We start from the raw sequence: 19,881 nt of genomic DNA, 5'->3' as shown, positions 1-19,881 counted from the left end.
GATTTACATATAGTTTTGGACGACTTTCAACCATAGCTTTTTCGATCAAGGGCAACTTGACCACCTTGTCCCAGAGGAATTGCTGTTCCCGTTTTAATTTTACTGGGCAACTAATTATTGAGCATTACAACAGAGGTGCATGAAAAGTAATACCTTCGTCATCGGGCTATCCTACCAGGCAAAGCAATAGATGAACAGCACCTCTTCCGCACACGCGTTAACTGCTTCACGTACTCCGTCTTTTCGAGAGCTGCTAACAAATGGAAGAGTTTAAAATGAACCGCGAACCTGTGGTCGATGTGGTGAGAGGCTGACCGTCCTCCACACCCTCTTGGAGTGTCGCAAAGCCGAATCTGAAAGAAAGAAACATTTTCCTCTTGCATATCGTTATTGCATACCTCTTCACCCAGCTATGTTTCTTGGTTAGGAACCATTTTTAAACACCAAAGTAGTCCTCAATTTTTTAAATGAGGTTGTTCTACATGTTATGAGCCGAATAAATTCGTAGCGCAAGGGCTCTAACGAGGCCATGGTGCTCTAGTGAATTTTAGAAATTTATGCATTTTTTATATCGTATCATTATGTTGCAATGCACCTTAATGCTCATAGTACACGTCATTTGTCATCGCCATAATATTATTACACGTACATTTTACGCACTTTACAGTGACTATATTTTAGGCCCCTTTAGAGCCACGTCACATCAACTTCATAGAGCCCATCACTCCATTGCGAAATCACTAACACTTGCATGGCGCTATTTGGCCATACCTGGCCCTTGCGCCAATAAAAACCACACATTCATTCATCCACACGGGTGCTGCCGCCGGGCGATGAGTGCTTCTTCCTTCGAATATGGGAGGTGGTGGGTTCAAACACCTTGCGGTGTGCACTGTGAACCCACTACCGGTGAAGCTGTGATTACGTGCAGGTGTACGTGGCGTCCCTGCGTGGAGCGCGTAATTAGCCGCACGGCGAGCAAGCCCTGGAAGACCCCGGCGGTGCCATCCGGGGCGAGCGGCTGCAAAGCCGAACTTGTAGTCTGTCCCATCATGAGCAATAACTCCTTTCATGGCGCTTAGGCAATTTCATGATCCTTGAATCTCAGCGGCGCTTTGCCTTCACGGCAGTCAATGAGCAAGGCATCAGGAAACAGCGGCCCAAGAGTATCCATGCCTTTGTCATTAGGAAACCCTCGCACATACAGCAGGTGGTCCGACTTGTATGCTAAACTGCTCCGGGGTCTGCTAAGCTACACCTGCGCTGGCTGCCTTTTGAGCTACATGCTGCGCAGGAGCTCCAGCTGTGCAGTAGTCACCTTTGGGCTCTCAGACTAGGAATGCACTGCGCCTGTTTACAAAGCAAACACTGCGGATGGTATGTGACAGGGCACGAACTTCATCCTTGGTCACCTGGCTGGACATGTTCCCAATGTACAATCAACGCTTGCATATGTCGTCAGCCCAGACGTAACGATGTGACGAGGGGTTGCTTTCGTTGATATTCACACCTGGCGTTATGTCTAAACGGTCCCGAGGGACATGTGGCTGATAAAGACGGGGCCCACCCCGAGATGGAGTTCCTTCTTGCCTTTCAATGCCTTCGGGCTCACCTTGGCTGTAGCTCTCCCCCTCCTTTCTGGGCTTGCGCCACTTGGGACGGCGACCGAGACTGCCTTCACTCACACGCTCATTGGCCCGGTTGACACTCGTCTCCTGCCCTCCTGGCCTTCTCCAACTTTTTCAGCAGCACCTTCATCCTTTGCTTCAGTAGACGGTTCCGTCTCCTGCTTGGTTGCCTCAGTCAATGCAGATGGAGGGGTTGACGCAGCACTCAATGTAGCTCTTTTTTGGGACACGCTTTGGTATCGAACAGGCTCCTCTGCAGGTGCCGATTCTTTGTGCAGTTTTGTAGCCATATTTGCAAGTCTGAAGTCCCTGAAAGCATGGTTATATTACCTCTAGCCAGTATGACTTCACTCTCAAGGTTCCCGCGTGAAGTCTATTGCGTAATACACGTTGTACGCTCTCTGGTACGCACTCGCACAATCACACAGACGTTGGCACCCGTAAGGTTACAGCGGCCATGACGCGTTTTTGGTAGTTACAGTGGTTTCTGACGCCAATAACCACAGCCTTCTAGTTTCACTATAAAGGGAGCTATCGCTGGGGCCACTACCGCTGGGACACCAATATTCCTTCCATCTTTCGAAGAATGCAAGAGCATTGCTTTTAAAATTGGTTATTTCCTGTTACACAGAGGGAGCTGCTTCGGTTTCTTCAGTTATCCATCCATGACAGTACCGTACTGCCAGAGGCGTTGATTTCAGCCTACGAGCGTTGTATTTGAAGCATCTCGAAAGTCCTGGACTGCCCTACATCACAAGTCTAAGAGGGCAACTGACCATGTGGTGGCTATGATATATTTTCAGCTCCTCAATTTGCTTCTGGAGCTTGCAAGAGAAAAGCGTGGCGTTGAAGATTTGTCTTTGGGCGCTGTTGCTTCGAGGGGGCTGTCGGGGTAGTGTGATTCGATCAATAACTATTGCAATTACCCTGCCAGAAGTAGCCAGAAAGTAGCGAAGTCGCCAAGCACAATTTTTGATCGCCAGGATCCTCTAATATACAAGTTTGGTGGGAAATCGCCAAATATGGCAACCCTGAATACTTTCTGTGCCCGCGCAACCACTCCGGGGGAGCCGTTCAACCACTTTGTTTGACCTCCTTGCGGGTCGCCCACTAGGGGCACCGGTGCCCGAGAATAGTTCGGTAGCCGCGGTGCACACTCAAAGGAGCGAAAAATACGAGACTTTCCCGTGAGGGATCGTCAGCCGTTTGTGCGCAGGCGCGAGTAAGGGCAGGCGTGAGAGATAAAATGTAGGGACTTTTGCTGCTTGAATACACCATTCTGCCGTGGTAGTACGGAGGTGGTTTCTTAGTGCGTGTTGGACTATCTAACTTCGTGGGGGTCGCAACAATAGCAGCAGGGGGCTGGGCATCAGGCTCTGTTAAGACGGAAACAAGACAGTCGGAGGCTGGAGCTAGGGTTGCAAGAGAGATACCCTGGGGTATCACTTAAGGGAATAGCCTAAATTTACAATAAGGGGACATGCGGCACTGCCCTTTATACTGATGACCAGTCAGGGAACATGATATTCTGCGAACAGAAGATGGTAGCGTGGGCGACACGGTGTAATCGCCGTCGTCCACAGGGGGATCAGGAGAGACGTCGACGTAAGTCACGAATAGATGTGGTAGATGAATGTAAACGACGGAATGCAGCCGAATCGGCTCGGGATCAGATGGCTCAGACGCATGAGGTAACGCCAGCTGGATTTCCCCTGCAGAGCAACATCGCCTGACCGCTGCCGCAGGCCGAGTCGAAGCCCAAGTCATAAGAACCAAATGCGCCGAAAGAAAGTGAAGTCCTAAAATTATGGCATGTGGGCACTGATCCCAGACGTAAAACAACACTGAAGTGTGGTGTCCGGCAACAGTAGCACGGGCGGTACACAACCCAGCAAAAGCCGGAGTCGCGCCATCGGCTACGCGGACTGCAGCAATCGCAGCAGTGGTAAAAAATTTCTTCACATGTATACGAAGGTTTGATGTTCATGACCGATATGCAGGTGCCGGTGTTAATGAGTGCAATGACAGGCATACCGTTCACGTGTAGGTTGATGAGGTTGTGATGTCCAGGTAATGTGAGGAAGGTAATTTTGGGTCGGGTCGTCGCGGCAAGCTCACATATGGGAGCTATGCCCGTAATTTTCCGTTAAGCGGCGGAAGTATGAGAGAGAGGGAGAGCGACGACACATAGGTCTGCTAGGCAGTTGTCGGGTCTGCCAAGGGGACCGGCTTGATCGTGCTGGTGATGATGGGGGAGCGCTGTCGTAGTCAATTTGTACTGGCACTCGGAAAATACCACCTGGACGTCGGTCGTATCGATTGCTCAGGCAAGGCTTTGAATTCCAAGCACTGCAAAAATGACGGAAAATATGTCCAACGCGTCCACAACAGAAGTAGACGGGCCTGTCTTCGGAAGTGCGCCACTCTACCGAATTATCATCACCAGGACGAACGTTTGCGCGTCTGTATAACGCACGTATGGTGGGCGGGCGTTAGTCGGATCCGTTGACTAGGCAAAGCGTCTGAAATCCTGCGTTTGCTAGTTCTTGACGCACAACAGTTAGGATAGGGAAAATGGTTGCATGACATTCGTGGGCGTGACACACCTGAAGGGAACTGGTGAAAAAGCTCAATCTCGCGGAGGATGATCCACACGATATCGTCGCATCAGCAGGAACGGGTAGAACGGGTGGGAGACTGAGGTCCTCGCAGGTAGACGTCGCATCCGTGTTCAGAAAACGTGTGAAGTTCGGAGTAACGCGGCGACATTTTACTTCTTCATAGCGTTGACATTCATTGAGGATGTCTTGCATAGTGCAGTAGTTCACGAAAACCAGAAGTGTAAACGCATCATCCGCGATACCTTTGAGGATATGCGCAACCTTTTCCGCTTCCGGCATCGCGTCATCGACTTTGCCAAATAGCTCGAGCACATCCTGTATGCACGTCACGTAGAACTCGGCGCAGTTCTCAGCTCGGCATGTAAGTACTTCCTGCGCAGCGTGACGGCGTCCGGTGGGCTTGCCGAACAGCTCGATGAGCTGTTGCCTACATACTTCTCAGCTGGTAAGTTCCTGTTCGTGGTTCAGAAACCACACTTACGTCACCCACCAGGTAAAATATGGTTTTCGCTAGCATCACAGTCCGGTCTCAGTCGTTGCTAGAGCTCACCCGTTCATACAGTTTAAGCCAATGTTCAATGTTGGTGTTGTCACAGCCGGAAAAGGTACGTTGGTTGAGGGTGAATGGTTCAGGCACGGTTGGCGACCTGCTGGAAGTATTCTCGACCCCGCCATGCGTTGGAATTGTAGATCTCGCCAAGGAGCGTCTGCTGCGTAGATTCACCTGGAGACTTGCAAAACCCGCACTCTGCACCAAAATGTTACGGGGAGAAAAGACGCTCGACAATATGTCTATAAGGTATATACTAGGGGCGATCGGCGATCGTCGTCTTCGTCAGTCCTCTCAGCACCGTTCCCGCCTGCAGCGCATACGAGCAATAGGTTGTACATTACAACGACATGACGTTTAGTCGATTCTGAGAAAGTCAGCTACACTTCGTAGTAATTTTTCACTTGTCCTAAATGTATTGATGCACCAAGGTCATTTTTGTCAGCCTTTCTGGAGGCTTCTAATAGTGCGCTGACGTTAGTATTCCTTCAGCACCTCAAGTACTTTTTTGTACTTTTTCCCAGGCTTTTTTATTCTGAGTATCCGCGATTTGAGGACACGTTCCCTTCGTCTGGATTCCTGACGCTCAGTGACTGAGCCTGATGTTCGTTAGGGCAATTGTGCTCGCAATGCTCGACGCACATTAATTTTGCATGTTGTGGCACTCACACACGAGCTGTTTTCGGAAAGATATTGCGCTTCAGCTGCTTACGCAATTCGCTCTTCATCGTTATTTGAAAGCGCATTGTCGGAATACAATTCTTCTGACACCTGCTAAAAATTTGCGCGTTTTCCTGCAGAGCACAATGCAAAGCATCGCCCTCGCGTCTTTTCAATGCTGCGTCACTCCTACTGGGTTTATTTACGCTGGGACACTGGCTGCCGACGCGGTAAAACAGGTGCTGTTGAACGCAAGTGGCTCAACGGCCGAAGGTGCTATTTTGACTAGTGTTGCAGAATTCGCTGTGCACGGTAGTGCTGAAGTTACCGTTGTTACGAACGGCCGGCTGAGGTTCAAGTTTTGCCAGCCAGTTGCGACAGCGGCGTCAACTGTTCTTGGACAGCAACCGCCACCTTTGAACAGCAACGCTGACGTGTTGCTCTTCAAAGGTGACTTTCGTCAAGCGCGTCGGCTTTTATAGATCAGTCATCGAATGTTCCAGAGTAATCGCTGGGACCCGCATGCCTTCCACAAAGTTCTACGCCATTCGCGTCGCGCATACATGCAATCAGATTGCACAAGGTTCGGCGACAACAGACAGCGGATGGAACTATCGATAACGTTCCAGAAACTTCCGACACATGCAAGCGCGTCCTGCGCTGTGTGATAACATTTTTAGGCGGTGAAACGGGTCGCCCGAAAAAGACAAGTACGCTTGTCAGTATGTATGTATGTATGTATGTATGTATGTATGTATGTATGTATGTATGTATGTATGTATGTATGTATGTATGTATGTATGTATGTATATATGCATGCATGCATGCATGTATGTATGTGTACGTCTGTCCGTACATATATTGAAATGCATAAATAGAATATGTAAAATGATCTGTAGTCGCATTTGAATAGAAGAGCACAGAAGCCCGATATTGTAACGAATCTGCCACAGACGCTTTTCCCTTCCTAACCGACAGAACGGCAACGGTAGGGCTGGGGGAGTTGAGGAGCGACACCTTCTCCACACCGTGTAAAGGCACACCCCAAGGCTCCGTGATATCGCCCGTGCTATTTAATGTGGCGATGATCGGCCTGGCAAAACGACTCGGCGAGATTCAGGGCATCCAACATGCGATGTACGCGGACGACGTCACGGTTTGGGTCACGCAAGGTTCACTGGGAGAAAAACAAGAGAAGCTACAAGAGGCTGCGCACTGTGTCGAAAAGTACACCAGAGAAAGGGGACTGGTATGCTCCACAGAAAAATCCGAATTACTGAGAGTAGGTAGACACCCCACCCAAGCAACGCTGGAAGTAACGCTTGATGGTCAAAACATCCCGGAAAAGAATATGATCAAAATCCTGGGCATGTGGCTACAGGGCAGCAGAAAATGCAGCCACACCATCAGCCTGCTGAGCAAAGTGACGGAGCAGGTGGGCCGGATGATCAACAGGGTCTCCCAAAAAAGATACGGCATGAAAGAGGAAGACACACTCAAACTCGTCGGCAGCCTGGTCGTCAGCCGAGTCATCTACTTGCTACCATACCACGCGATGACCAAAGGAGAGAGGAAACAGGCGGACACAATAATCAGGAAAGCATACAAGACGGCTCTCCATCTGCCAAAAAACACTTCAAACGAAAAACTGCTCCAACTGGGCATCAACAACACTTTCAGCGAACTGGCGGAAGCCCTGCTTGAAACGCAAAAAGCCAGACTCAAAAGCACCCCTGCAGGGAGAGCGCTCCTGACTAGGCTGGGACGGGACACGAGTGGACACGTAGATAGATACGCAGACATGCCCGACTGCTTAAGAAAAACAATAAGTGTTAGGCCAGTACCTAAGAACATGGACCCCAACCTCCACGAGAGCAGAAGGCAGGCGCGAGCCGAATACGTGGAAAAGACACTCGCGCTACTAGAGAACACGGTGTACACGGATGCTGCCACGTATCCGCGAGAAGGGAAGCGCGCGGCCACGGCGGTGGTGGTGGACGGCGACGGGAATCTGATCACATGTGCGACGGCAAAGGCAGTCGACACAGCGGAGGCCGAAGAAATTGCCGTGGCGCTGGCGGCAGTAGAAGGATATAGGACAGGCAGGCCTCTAAACATCTTAACAGACTCGAAGGAAGCGTGCAGAAATTACACGAGGGGCAGGATTAGCAAAGCCGCCCTCAGAATTCTTGGCGGAGCCAACTTCGCCGAGAGAAACGTTACGCACAAGTTAATCTGGATTCCGGCCCACGCAGGCATAGAGGGTAACGAAAGGGCAGACAGCCTAGCTCGAGAGACCACGTTCCGAGCAGAGCAGTCGCGCGCCCCGGAGTATCACCCACACGCTTGTGAGGGAGGATACACAGAAATCTTAAACTTATACAGAGGGACGAGAGCCAAATATCCCCCACCGCACAAAGCTCTAACGCAGGAGGAAGCAACGAGTTGGCGCAGATTGCAGACAAACTCCTTCCCAAATTTATACATCCTAAACAAAATGTACCCAACACAATACAGAGACACCTGCCCATGGTGCGGGGCCACACCCACACTATACCATGTCACATGGGAATGTAAACACAATAAATCATTCCACCAACACAATAACCCGAGTGCGGAGCAATGGGAGAGTCGGCTTACCAGCTGCGAGCTCACGGCCCAAGGGGCCTTAGTGCAGCACGCTAGTGAGGTAGCTAGGCTCAGTGGAGCCCTGGAATAGGGGCCCACCCTTGCTGGAAGAGGCTCCAAGTCGCCGGCGCCCAAGACGACCGAGACCTCGAGACGCTAAATCCTTGAAGGAACCAAAATAAAGTTTCTCTCTCTCTCTCTCTCCCCCACTAGAGCGTGCCCGATATGCAGCGCGCCGTTCTGTTATCTAAAAGCCCGAAAAATGCTTTAAATTTGTTTGCCACGTCATCATAGGTGAATATGTGGTCACTTGTGAAAAAGCGTAGTGAAAACAAATCGCTCGAACGATTCCCTTACGACGAATCGCTTTCCGATCCCTAATCACTCAGGAGGACATTGTCCCTAATTGACTTCCCTTGGTTCAATCACCTTCAAAACTTTTGTTTTCATAGGAAAACTAGGCTGAGCGATTGGGATACTTACAAAACATAGTGGGGAAATTTCGGGATGCATAGGGAAGTCTTCTTTCTTCTGTATTACGAACGCACCATTACTTTATCACGCCTGCTGCACACGGTCGTCGGCATGCGCTTTCCCTCCTCTCTACATTGACGCTGGTAGTGATGGCGGTGGTGGTGAATTGTAGAAGGAGGCAGGTTTAGCCTGGGAATTAAGGCCGGAAATCGCTCCGCCGGAGCGTTTTTTATAGCATCACTGCGGTGTTTCACCACATGTGCATCAGACTAGTCTCTCTTAAGAATGCAGTAAGGAAATGTGAAGTTTCTGTGCGGGCTATAACCTACCCTTCGGGAAACACAAGCTGTTGTGGGCACACATGCGAAAGGTCCTTGCAGGTTTTTCAAGAGAGTGCCCCTTTCATGTGGGAATTTCGAGCACTACCGCAGAAAATGTCCAATGTTTCCTGCCTCGTCGCATGTCGTACAGTTCACAGAAATAATATGACCCGTCCTAAATAACCATGCTGGTGTACTGGCAGATGCTGTCCTTATTCAATATGGAAGTGAAGCGTCCTCTCGACAACATATTTTGGTTACAAAGGGCATATGTGGTGGAATCCAAAGTGACCGAAAGTGATTTCGAATTTCGGGCTTTTTAACCTAATTACTCTTTGTGGCCTTGATTTTGGGAGAATGTTGGAGTGCTGTTTACGCAAGAGAATCAGCTTTTCAGTTGCCAGCAATACCAATGTGGGAGGAAATTCTACCGAAACTTTACTGTGAAGGCTTTGTTGCAGAGCTCTTTCACGCGGACTAGCGATTAGCACGGAGCGTCGATGTCGACTGTGTAGCTTCATCGACATCGACGCTCCAAACACTGCAAATCACCAACTTTAGGGACCTAACTGAGGATGACTCCCATTGATTCCTTTTCCCTGTCATAACCTCCGGCTGCATGACAGTATACTGCTTGACCGAAATGCAGGCCAGATAGTTCAAGTACTTTGAAAAGTGCGCCAAAGGTTCATGTGAATAATGACGATAATGAGCATATTTTTATTTTATTATGAGCATTCACTTGGTCAAGCTTGACCGAAAGTGTAGTTACTAAACAAGAGGGATTCTACTACGAGGAAGAATAAGGGCAAACTGCAGAACCTCTTGCGGTAATTGCCACAGAGGATTAAATATTAAATTCAATTCAATGTGTTTTTGATGAATACGTCTGCGCGGTTAGAAGGAAGTCACATCTTTAAGAAACTAGTACAACCAAAGAAGTTCAATGGAGGCGAGAAGAGCAAGCACCAGGCCATAATTCTTCTCTCACTGTGGGAATTTATATCAACTTTTTTAAAACCAGCAGCAATAGAAACAACATTTTACATTCGGGTAGACCTCATCCCGAGAAACATGAACCCGGAGTTTAACAAGGAGAGAAGAGCGGCGAGGGCCAAGGCCCTCATCGACTTTCACGCTAAGATCGAGCACGCAAGGTTCGTGGATGCAGCAGAATACCAGGAAGACTGCGCGGCGTTCGTAGCTACCGTCATCGAGGTATCGTCCGGCGCGACGAGGGCCGCGGCGAGCTTACGGGTCCGCGAGGCGCGTCAGGCGGAGGAGGTGGCCATTGCCCTGGCCATTGCCGACCCCGGGTGCCAGACGGTGTTGTGCGATTCGCGAAGTGCAGTGCGGAATTATGCAAAGGGTAAAGTGTGTGGTGAGACTGCGCGTTCTGTGCTCGGCTGACCTGCAACGAGAGAATCGGTATGTTAGAATAAAGTAGTTCCCGGCGCACGCGGGCGACAATGCGTCGGAGAAGCAGGATGACCACAACGAGACTGCACACGCAGTGTCGCGAGCGCTAACCAACCGCGCAGCTGCAACCGACCGTCCAACGTGGTGTAGTGCTAAGGAGCGCATGACGACGTTCAACGAGCTTACACAGTTCCACCACCTGGCTCGAAGGACTTTCCCACCCCCGCACTCGGGGCTGAGCCGATCGTAGGCGGTGCTGTTCAGACAATTGCAAACTGGTTCCTTACCCACCCCCGTGTTAATGACTCATCTATACCCGAAATTATATGTGAGTGATGTGTGCCGCGTGTGCCAGCGCGAGAGGGCCACCCTGACGCACATACTATGGGATTGCGCCAAGTCCTCCGACGAAGCTTCGACAAGTACAACGATTCCGCCGCGAATCATGGCTGCGGCGGAATGCTACGACCACGAAAGCCAAACCTGGGCCATCCAGCAGGTCTCGGCGGCTCTTGAAAAACAAAGGCCGAGAGCCGAGAAAACACGAGCGCCGACTATCAACTGAAGGGAGCACTAAGGCGAAAAAGGAAAGAAGGCACAAAACTCATCTGCGAAAGCTCAGGAATAGTATTACCACGTGTAAGACGGGTACATATGCCGGTCTACGTGAGAGATAACTGTTAAGGCACTTCATCTCTTCCTTATGTAAAGTAATCGAAGGCTGACTCACGCACGCACTTCCACCATTATAGACATGTCATGCCTCTAGCATGAGACGCGTATCTTCATTCTTATGCCTGTACAATATCGCGCATTCATTTAACTCTGGGGTGCAGTTACAATCTTGGCAATGTAGGGAAACATTAGAAGGCGATCCACCAGTTAAGGACCTTTTATGTTCCATTAGCCTCTGACTGATACACCGTGAAGTTCGCCCTACGTAGAACTGGCCACAGCTAAGGGGAATATTATAAACCACACCCATACGACAGTCAGTAAAGCTGTTGTTCTTATTGTGCTTCACTGGACAAATATCTGTACTTTTTTGCCTTTTACCTGCTCCTTTTTCCTCTGTACGGCAGCGCATATCTTACCTAGCCCATTGGGAGCAGTGAAAGCACAGCGTCCAGCATCACCTGAACTTGGCGGCAGTAAAGGAGACGAAATGGTGTAAAGTGCGTTGTTTCTTCTACGGCGCTATTATACGCGAAGGTCACGTAAGGCAGGATGTGATCCCATGTTTTGTGCTGGACGTTGATGTACGTAGAGATGATGTCGGCGATGGTCTTGTTTAATCTCTCCGTAAGTTTGTTGGACTGCGCATGGTAAGCAGTCGTCTTTCGATGCCTGGTGTTGCTAAATTGAAAAATGCCATTCATGAGCTGTGCTTCGAACGGCGTTTCTCTGTGTGTGATTACAGTGGGTGGGGCACCATGGCGCAATACAATGTGGCTCTTGAAGAACTGCGCTACCTCGGAAGCCGCGGCTCGTGGGAGCGCCTCTGTCTCGGCGTAGCGAGTGAAATAGCCGGTCGCGACAATAACCGACCTTCGGTTGACACAGGAAAAGGCTGAAGAATGTCCAAGCCGACTTGGTCGAATGGCTAATGAGGTGGTTCGATGGGTTGCAATAACCCGGCGGGCTTCATCGGCGATGATTTTCGCCACTGACATTCGCGGCAGCCTTAAACGTACTTTTTGACGATTGTCGAAAGACGTGCCAGTCATACATCTCACGCACTCTGGCAAGCGTTCGTGAGGAGCCTAAGTGACCAGATGTGGGCTCGTTGTGGCAAGCGAACAGAATATCGTGCCGCAAGTCTTTTGGAACCACCAGGAGGTAGGCGCGGTCATTCGAACAGGCATTTTTCTTGTAAAGCACGTTGTCGCACAGACAGAAGGACATCAACAAGTGACACAGAGGGCGTGGTATGGTTGTTGGGCGGCCCTCTAAGTGGTCGATCATAGATCGAACTTCAGCGTTGACATGCCATCGTCTGATCCAGTCCGATACAGTAATGGCGTCCATGAGGCGGTCATGGTTCTCTGACCCAACTGACAGATTCGGCGGGTGCAGTTGATGTCGAATCGCAGGTGCAGCTGCAGTTGATGTCGAACCGGCTCCCATCCTCGTTCGCGTTGATTCGAGGAGGTCTTCAGAGCGTCGACTGGCAGCGGCCTTGCCTCCAAAGGTCGCTGTAAGTTTCCCGGAGAGCACTTGGTGATCATGTTCCGTGTATCACTGGGAGGGTGGTGAAAATAGCTTTGTCGATGGCGACCGTGACTGCGCCCGGTAGGTGCTGCTATGCGTTGTTGAGCCAGATAATGTTAAATATCCCATGGTTGTTGGTCAGGTTTGGGTGGCGGCGAGTAGGCAGAAAAGCCTCGCAACCCGAGACATCGGTGTGGGCACTGGCTGTACAAGTGATCTGCCTCATCGCAGTGGAAGCGCAGAGGTCGGTGGTCCGGTGTTCACCAAGCATCCTACTTCCGAGGGGCATTGCGTCGAACGTCTGCGTAATGCAATGGCTGCTCCGGCTGAAGCACAATAGGGGGAAACGCTGGTGGCATGCGTCGTTCTTCGATGTATCGTACTGGTTGGGCTGGAGAAAGTGCAGCAGGATGAGCGGCGTGAGCAAACAGGGGGGGGTGATGGAGCAGGGAGTCTGAGGGCTTCCGCGTAGGTCGTGTGGCGGTGTTCAATTGGTGCAGGCACGATGTTAATAAGAGGAAAGGTGCATGTAGCACTTGGCGAATTTCATCTTTTTACAACACTCGCAATCAAGCTCACCGTAGCCCGTGGCGCGCCGCAAACCTGCTGCCTTTCTTCGCGCTTGTTTTTCGGTGCGGATGAGTTCTCTGAGGTTGTCATCATTGCTTCTGGTGGCCGTGAAAATATGGGAAGGGGATGTCGCGTTCACTTGCCACTCGTAGAAGTTTGATCGCTGCGGAAGCACCTTCTACGTACTTGCAGCCTCAGCAAGCGCGATTCTCCCTTCTTGTCCTTCCTGCCTCTTCTCTTGGATTTTGCCAATACAGCAGGTGGTAAAATGATGAGAAACGGGATGTGCAAAACGCACTCGTCCAGTGGCACTGTGCCGTCGTTGGCTGCACCAACAACTAGTGAGAGGACGCAGTTCATGCAAAAACTCATGCAATGGAGAGACGACGAGAACATATTTCTGTAGTGTGCGTACGCCGCCCGAACTTTCCGTGGCGCCTGAAAAGCAACATTCGGTATTGGCTTTACACAGAAAAGAATTTGTGCCCACCATGTTCGCTTGGGTGGGTACACCTTTTGCTGACGCAAGCTACAGGCTAACGGGGCGTCCTATCTTGCTACTTTGTGGTCTTGGAATAACAACGCCGTTTACGGCCTTTCGGCCTCTTTATTTTGGGTCTGCTCAGTTCAGTTTCTCCTTGGAAAGCCCACGGAGGCCATGTAGGTTTTGGATACGAAAGCAAAGTGTGCAGAAAGCTGTCGGGTGCCCCAGTTGACTTCGTAACGTGTGCACCGATAGTTATGTTACTGCAAATGTAACAAGACTCCAAGGAAGTAGACGTTTTTTGTGTCCTGTGTTTTTTAGTGCACATCAATCAGCCACACTTCATTACTCATAACCGAGAACAGAAAAAGTAGCACATGACTAGGGCGCACAGAAATGGGATTGAACATGAGTCATTGCCCCACTTTATTTTGCACGCGAAGTGTTGGAGTGTTTGAACTGTTATAATTGCGTCATGATCACACTCCGCTACGGGCTCTCAGAATTGTCACAAAGAAAGAGATTAAGAACCATGTCATATACTGGTTCCCGGCACGCTTAGGACCAAAGATCGGCGACGTCCCCAACCTTAGCGAGGCGGCACACGAGGCTGCGCGCACGCTTACAGACCGCGGGGCTTCACCCGACTACTCGGAGAACAAGGACGCCCCCACTACATACAATGGAATCACTAAACACTACTACCTACAACGTAGAGCGTATAGCACGCCACACCGCACGCTCGCTAGAGCTCAAGCGGTTACACTCAGAATGGTACAAACAGGCACATACCCCGCGCAAAACAGACTGCACCATAACATGCCTGAGCTCTACAAGTCTTATTGCACCAATTGCAATACATCCCTTAACGTATATCATTTACTCCCGCCGTGCTCGCAAGCTCACATAAACGCCGAACCGGAAAAGCACAAGTATGAAAAATCAATCCGGAGCGATGAACTCGCTCCCCAACTCTGGGCCGTCCAGCAGGTGCACGACGCCGCCAGGAAACTCAACCTCCCGGTTCCGTCGTGGTGACGCCCACCCCATGAGAGCCCAAAACTCTCGTGGTCTGCAGGACCTCGAATAAAGTTGATTTCCTTCCTTCCTACGGAGGAAGCATGGTGAGTTGTTACCAAGAGCTGGTGCCCCAGTGCTCAGTGATATCGTACTTGGATAAGCAAATTCTTGTATGTACTCTATTGATTGCCAGGAAAAAAAATTGCCTTAGACTGGCAGTAAGCGGTCATATCAAATGCAAAGCTTCTATCCCGGACACGCTGCACTAGCCGACTGATTGGCTACAGTGCTGTATGTATGGGTTGTCAGTGTGAACACAGCCTTATACATCATGATTCTCAAACACGTTTTGTGTCCTAAGTCTGGCCTAAATGCAGGCGATGGAGCCCTCCCTGCGAGAGCTCGCAGTGTGCAAAAGCATAGAAAATCGCCTGACTGTACCCATCCCACTTGTGGCATTCTTTTGGCATACAACGACCAAGATTAGAGAAACTGGGTAAAAGTGCAACGCAAGGTGCAGCGCTTAATGCACGTGACACACAATGTTATTGATCTTCTTTAAAAAAGGAATACAGGATACATTGCTTTTTTCCAATACTTTAGCATCTGTCTATACAGAACGTGTATTAATACGCAGATGTCGCAGAAAAACAGATTTGCCCCACTGCAAGACGTCGCAACTACCCCGAAGCAGGCAACGCCGCCGGGTGCTTTTGCAAAATTATCTCTGTCGTATAATTTTGCCATCTGCTGTGGAGGAAGACAACTTGCCGCAGGTGGGAACCGAACCAACAACCTTCGCATTTCGCTAACATTCGCAGGGTTCTACTAGGACACATAAATACCGAAGAAATTAAATGGGCAAGCGGAGCTGCGGTAGCTCAATTGGTATTGCTTCGCAGATAAAATGCGAAGGTTGTGGGTTCGGTTCCCACCTGTGGCAAGTTGTTTTTTCATACACTTTAATTTCCATTAATTTATCGTTTCTTTATCTCATTTATGCAGCACAAGTAATTTCCCGTATGTTGCCCTTGGTGTCAGTCTTTCTTGGCTTGTTTTGATATGACTAATACAAATCGGGCCCCTCAGTGAAGCCCCTTTCTTCTCGTTTCTCTCTCTCTCTCTCTCTCTCTCTCTCTCTATATATATATATATATATATATATATATATATATATATATATATATATATATATATATATATATATATATATATATATAACGCTCAAGGTAAATCCATCAACTTTCTGAGACCAAAACGCAATATTAGGAGTCATGACGGCAGGAACGATCATGAATCTGCCGTCTGAAGAACTTGCAAAAAGATAACTATTGCCTCAAGTCAATCGGAAGAACACTGTTGAGAGTCAGTGTCCAGAATCAACGGCAGTCTCTGCTTGCTCATTTGAATGAAGTTGCTGAGCGTGGGCTTCTATTCTGTCGCCTTGGAAGACGTCAAATTCAGGACGTGCACGCCGGCGTTTTCGCCACGATGCGCAGCCTACGAAGCTGTACTCGGTCGCATAGAGAAGTCCTAAGGCCACCAGAGAGCAGCATCTGTGGAGGCTAGTAAAGGTGCAGCAGCTTAGCCAGGGTAGAGAGTATCATGGAGAAATTATGTATAAATCTAACAGCAATGAACGTTATGATTAGGGCCACCACTGCTGTTTGCGAAGCACTTGTATTTCGGTTTACTGACATCGTGCGCAGCTTTTTTCAGGAAAGACTGATTGGCGGACGTCAGAGTCCACGTAGCAAGTGTTGAGTGCGAACGACCTTATCAGTACATGTCATTGGTATGGTAGAGTTCTTATGCCGAAAATACGAAGGAATCGAACTGGAATGAACGTTATTAATAACGGGACCACTATTGGCGGCGAAGCGTTTGTGTTTTTATTTATGGACAGCGTGCGCGCCTTTATTCAGAAAAGATTGATGGGTGGTCGTCAGAACCGACGTAGCAAGTGTTGACTTCGAACGAAGATCGAATCTCTGCTACAGCGGCCACATTTCGGTGGTGGCGAAATGCGAAAACACCCGTGGTACTTAGATTTAGGTGCACGTCAAAGAACCCCAGGTGGTCGAAATTTCCCGAGTCCTGCACTACGGCGTGTCTTATAATAAGACACTGGTGTTGGCACGTAAAATCCCATAAATTGAGTGCGAACAAAAAAAAGGCTCTTATGCAGAAAATATGATTGAATAGAACTGCAATGAACGCTATGACTAGCTCCACCACTGCTGTCGGTAATGCGCTTGTATTTCAGTTTATTTACATCGTGCGCACCTTTCTTCAGGAAAGACTGATTGGCGGACGTCAGAGCCCACGTAAAAAGCGTTGAGTGCGAATGAAAAAAAAAGGTTCTTATGCAGAAAATACGAAGGAATCGAACTGGAATGAACGTCATGGATAGCGGCACCTCTATTGGCGGCGAAGCGCTCGTGTTTTTATTTATGGACAGCGTGCGCGCCTTTATTCAGAAAAGATTGATGGGTGGTCGTCAGAACCGACGTAGCAAGTGTTGACTTCGAACGAAGATCGAATCTCTGCTACAGCGGCCACATTTCGGTGGTGGCGAAATGCGAAAACACCCGTGGTACTTAGATTTAGGTGCACGTCAAAGAACCCCAGGTGGTCGAAATTTCCCGAGTCCTGCACTACGGCGTGTCTTATAATAAGACAGTGGTGTTGGCACGTAAAATCCCATAAATTGAGTGCGAACAAAAAAAAAGGCTCTTATGCAGAAAATATGATTGAATAGAACTGCAATGAACGCTATGACTAGCTCCACCACTGCTGTCGGTAATGCGCTTGTATTTCAGTTTATTTACATCGTGCGCACCTTTCTTCAGGAAAGACTGATTGGCGGACGTCAGAGCCCACGTAAAAAGCGTTGAGTGCGAATGAAAAAAAAAGGTTCTTATGCAGAAAATACGAAGGAATCGAACTGGAATGAACGTCATGGATAGCGGCACCTCTATTGGCGGCGAAGCGCTCGTGTTTTTATTTATGGACAGCGTGCGCGCCTTTATTCAGAAAAGATTGATGGGTGGTCGTCAGAACCGACGTAGCAAGTGTTGACTTCGAACGAAGATCGAATCTCTGCTACAGCGGCCACATTTCGGTGGTGGCGAAATGCGAAAACACCCGTGGTACTTAGATTTAGGTGCACGTTAACGAACCCCAGGTGGTCGAAATTTCCCGAGTCCTCCACTACGGCGTGCCTTATTATTAGGCAGTGGTTTTGGCCCATAAAATCCCATAAATTTAGTGCTAACAAAAAAATGTTCTGATGCCGAAAATGTGAATCAACCGAACTGGAATGAACGCTACGACTAGCTTCACCACTGCTGTTGGTCATGCGCTTGTATTTCAGTGTATCGACATCGTGTGCACTTTTTCAGGAAAGATCGATTGGCGAACGTCAGATCCCACGTAAGAAGCGTTGAGCGCGAACGACTTTATCATTACTTGTCAGTGGTAAGGTGGAGCTTGAACTGTAAGCACCGTTGGTTTTTTAGCAAACTGTATTTGCATATTAAATTTGGAAAATAAAGGATAATAATAATCTAAATTCATATTTATGCATATATAGGCATCCAAAAAGGATGTAATTAAATAGGGAGGCTGTTCCCATTTACCGACCGTGGGCAAACAAGGAACGTTGCCGTGGCCGACGGTTGTCATCATCATCATCATCAGCCTGGTTACGCCCACTGCAGGGCAAAGGCCTCTCCCATACCTCTCCAACAACCCCGGTCATGTACTAATTGTGGCCATGCCGTCCCTGCAAACTTCTTAATCGCCTCTGCCCACCTAACTTTCTGCCGCCCCCTGCTACGCTTCCCTTCCTTTGGAATCCAGTCCGTAACCCTTAATGACCATCGGTTATCTTCCCTCCTCATTAGATATCCTGCCCATGCACATTTCTTTTTCTTGGTTTCAACTGAGATGTCATTAACACGCGTTTGTTCCCTCACCCAATCTGCTCTTTTCTTATCCCTTAACGTTACACCTACCATTCTTCTTTCCATAGATCGTTGCGTCGTCCTCAATTTAAGTAGAACCCTTTTCGTAAGCCTCCAGGTTTCTGCCCTGTAGGTGAGCACTGGTAAGACACAGCTATTATAAACTTTTCTCTTGAGGGATAATGGCAACATGCTGTTCATGATCTGAGAATGCCTGCCAAACGCACCCGAGCCCATTTTTATTCTTCTGATTATTTCCGTCTCATGATGCGGATCCGCCGTCAATACCTGTCCTATGTAGATGTATTCCCTTACGACTTGCAGTGCCTTGCTGCCTATTGTAAATTGCTGTTCTCTTCCGAGACTGTTAAACATTAGTTTAGCTTTCTGCAGATTAAGTTTTATACCCACTCTTCTGCTTTGCCTCTCCAGGTCAATGAGCATGCATATCAATTGGTCCCCTGAGTTACTAAGGAAGGCAATATCATCAGCAAATCGCAAGTTACTAAGGTATTCTCCATTACCTTTTATCCCCAATTCTTCCCAATCCAGGTCTCTGAATACCTCATGTAAACACGCTGTGAATAGCATTGGAGAGATCGTATCTCCCTGCCGGTCGCCTTTCTTTATTGGTATTTTGTTGCTTTCTTTATGGAGGACTACGGTGGCTGTGGAGCCGCTATAGATATCTTTGAGTAATTTTACATGCGGCTTGTCTACACCCTGATTCCGCAACGCCTCCATGACTGCTGAGGTTTCGACAGAATCAAACGCTTTCTCGTAATCAATGAAAGCTATATATAAGGGTTGGTTATATTCCGCACATTTCTCTATCACCTGATTGATAGTGTGAATACGTTCTATTCTTGAGTAGCCTTTACGGAATGCTGCCTGATCCTTTGCTTGACAGAAGTCTAAGGTGTTCTTGATTCTATTTGCGATTACCTCAGTAAATAGTTTGTAGGCAACGGAGAGTAAGCTGATCGGTCTATAATTTTTCAAGTGTTTGGCGTCCCCTTTCTTATGGATTAGGATTATGTTATCGTTCTTCCAAGATTCCGGTACGCTCGAGGTCATGAGGCATTGCGTATACAGGGTGGCCAGTTTCTCTAGAACAATCTGTCCCCCATCCTTCAATAAATCTGCTGTTACCTGATCCTCCCCCGCTACCTTCCCCCTTTGCATATCTCCCTAGGCTTTCTTTACTTCTTCCGGCGCTCCCTGTGGGATGTCGAATTCCTCTAGACTCATTTCTCATCCATTATCGTCGTGGGTGGCACTAGTACTGCATAAATCTCTACAGAACTCCTCAGCCACTTGAACTATCT

The 19,881-nt window shown here is 48.9% G+C and overlaps 1 pseudogene; it reads right to left on the bottom strand.

Moving 5' to 3' along the window:
• LOC139050170 (uncharacterized) overlaps positions 1-1,918 on the bottom strand; it is a 42,468-nt pseudogene extending 40,550 nt beyond the window's left edge.
• Positions 1,919-19,881: the final 17,963 nt, after the last annotated feature.

This window comes from Dermacentor albipictus, chromosome 9 (assembly GCF_038994185.2).
Source record: "Dermacentor albipictus isolate Rhodes 1998 colony chromosome 9, USDA_Dalb.pri_finalv2, whole genome shotgun sequence".
NCBI lineage: Eukaryota > Metazoa > Arthropoda > Arachnida > Ixodida > Ixodidae > Dermacentor > Dermacentor albipictus.
Note: the sequence above shows the minus strand (reverse complement) of the source record. Positions and strands in the feature narration are given on the sequence as shown.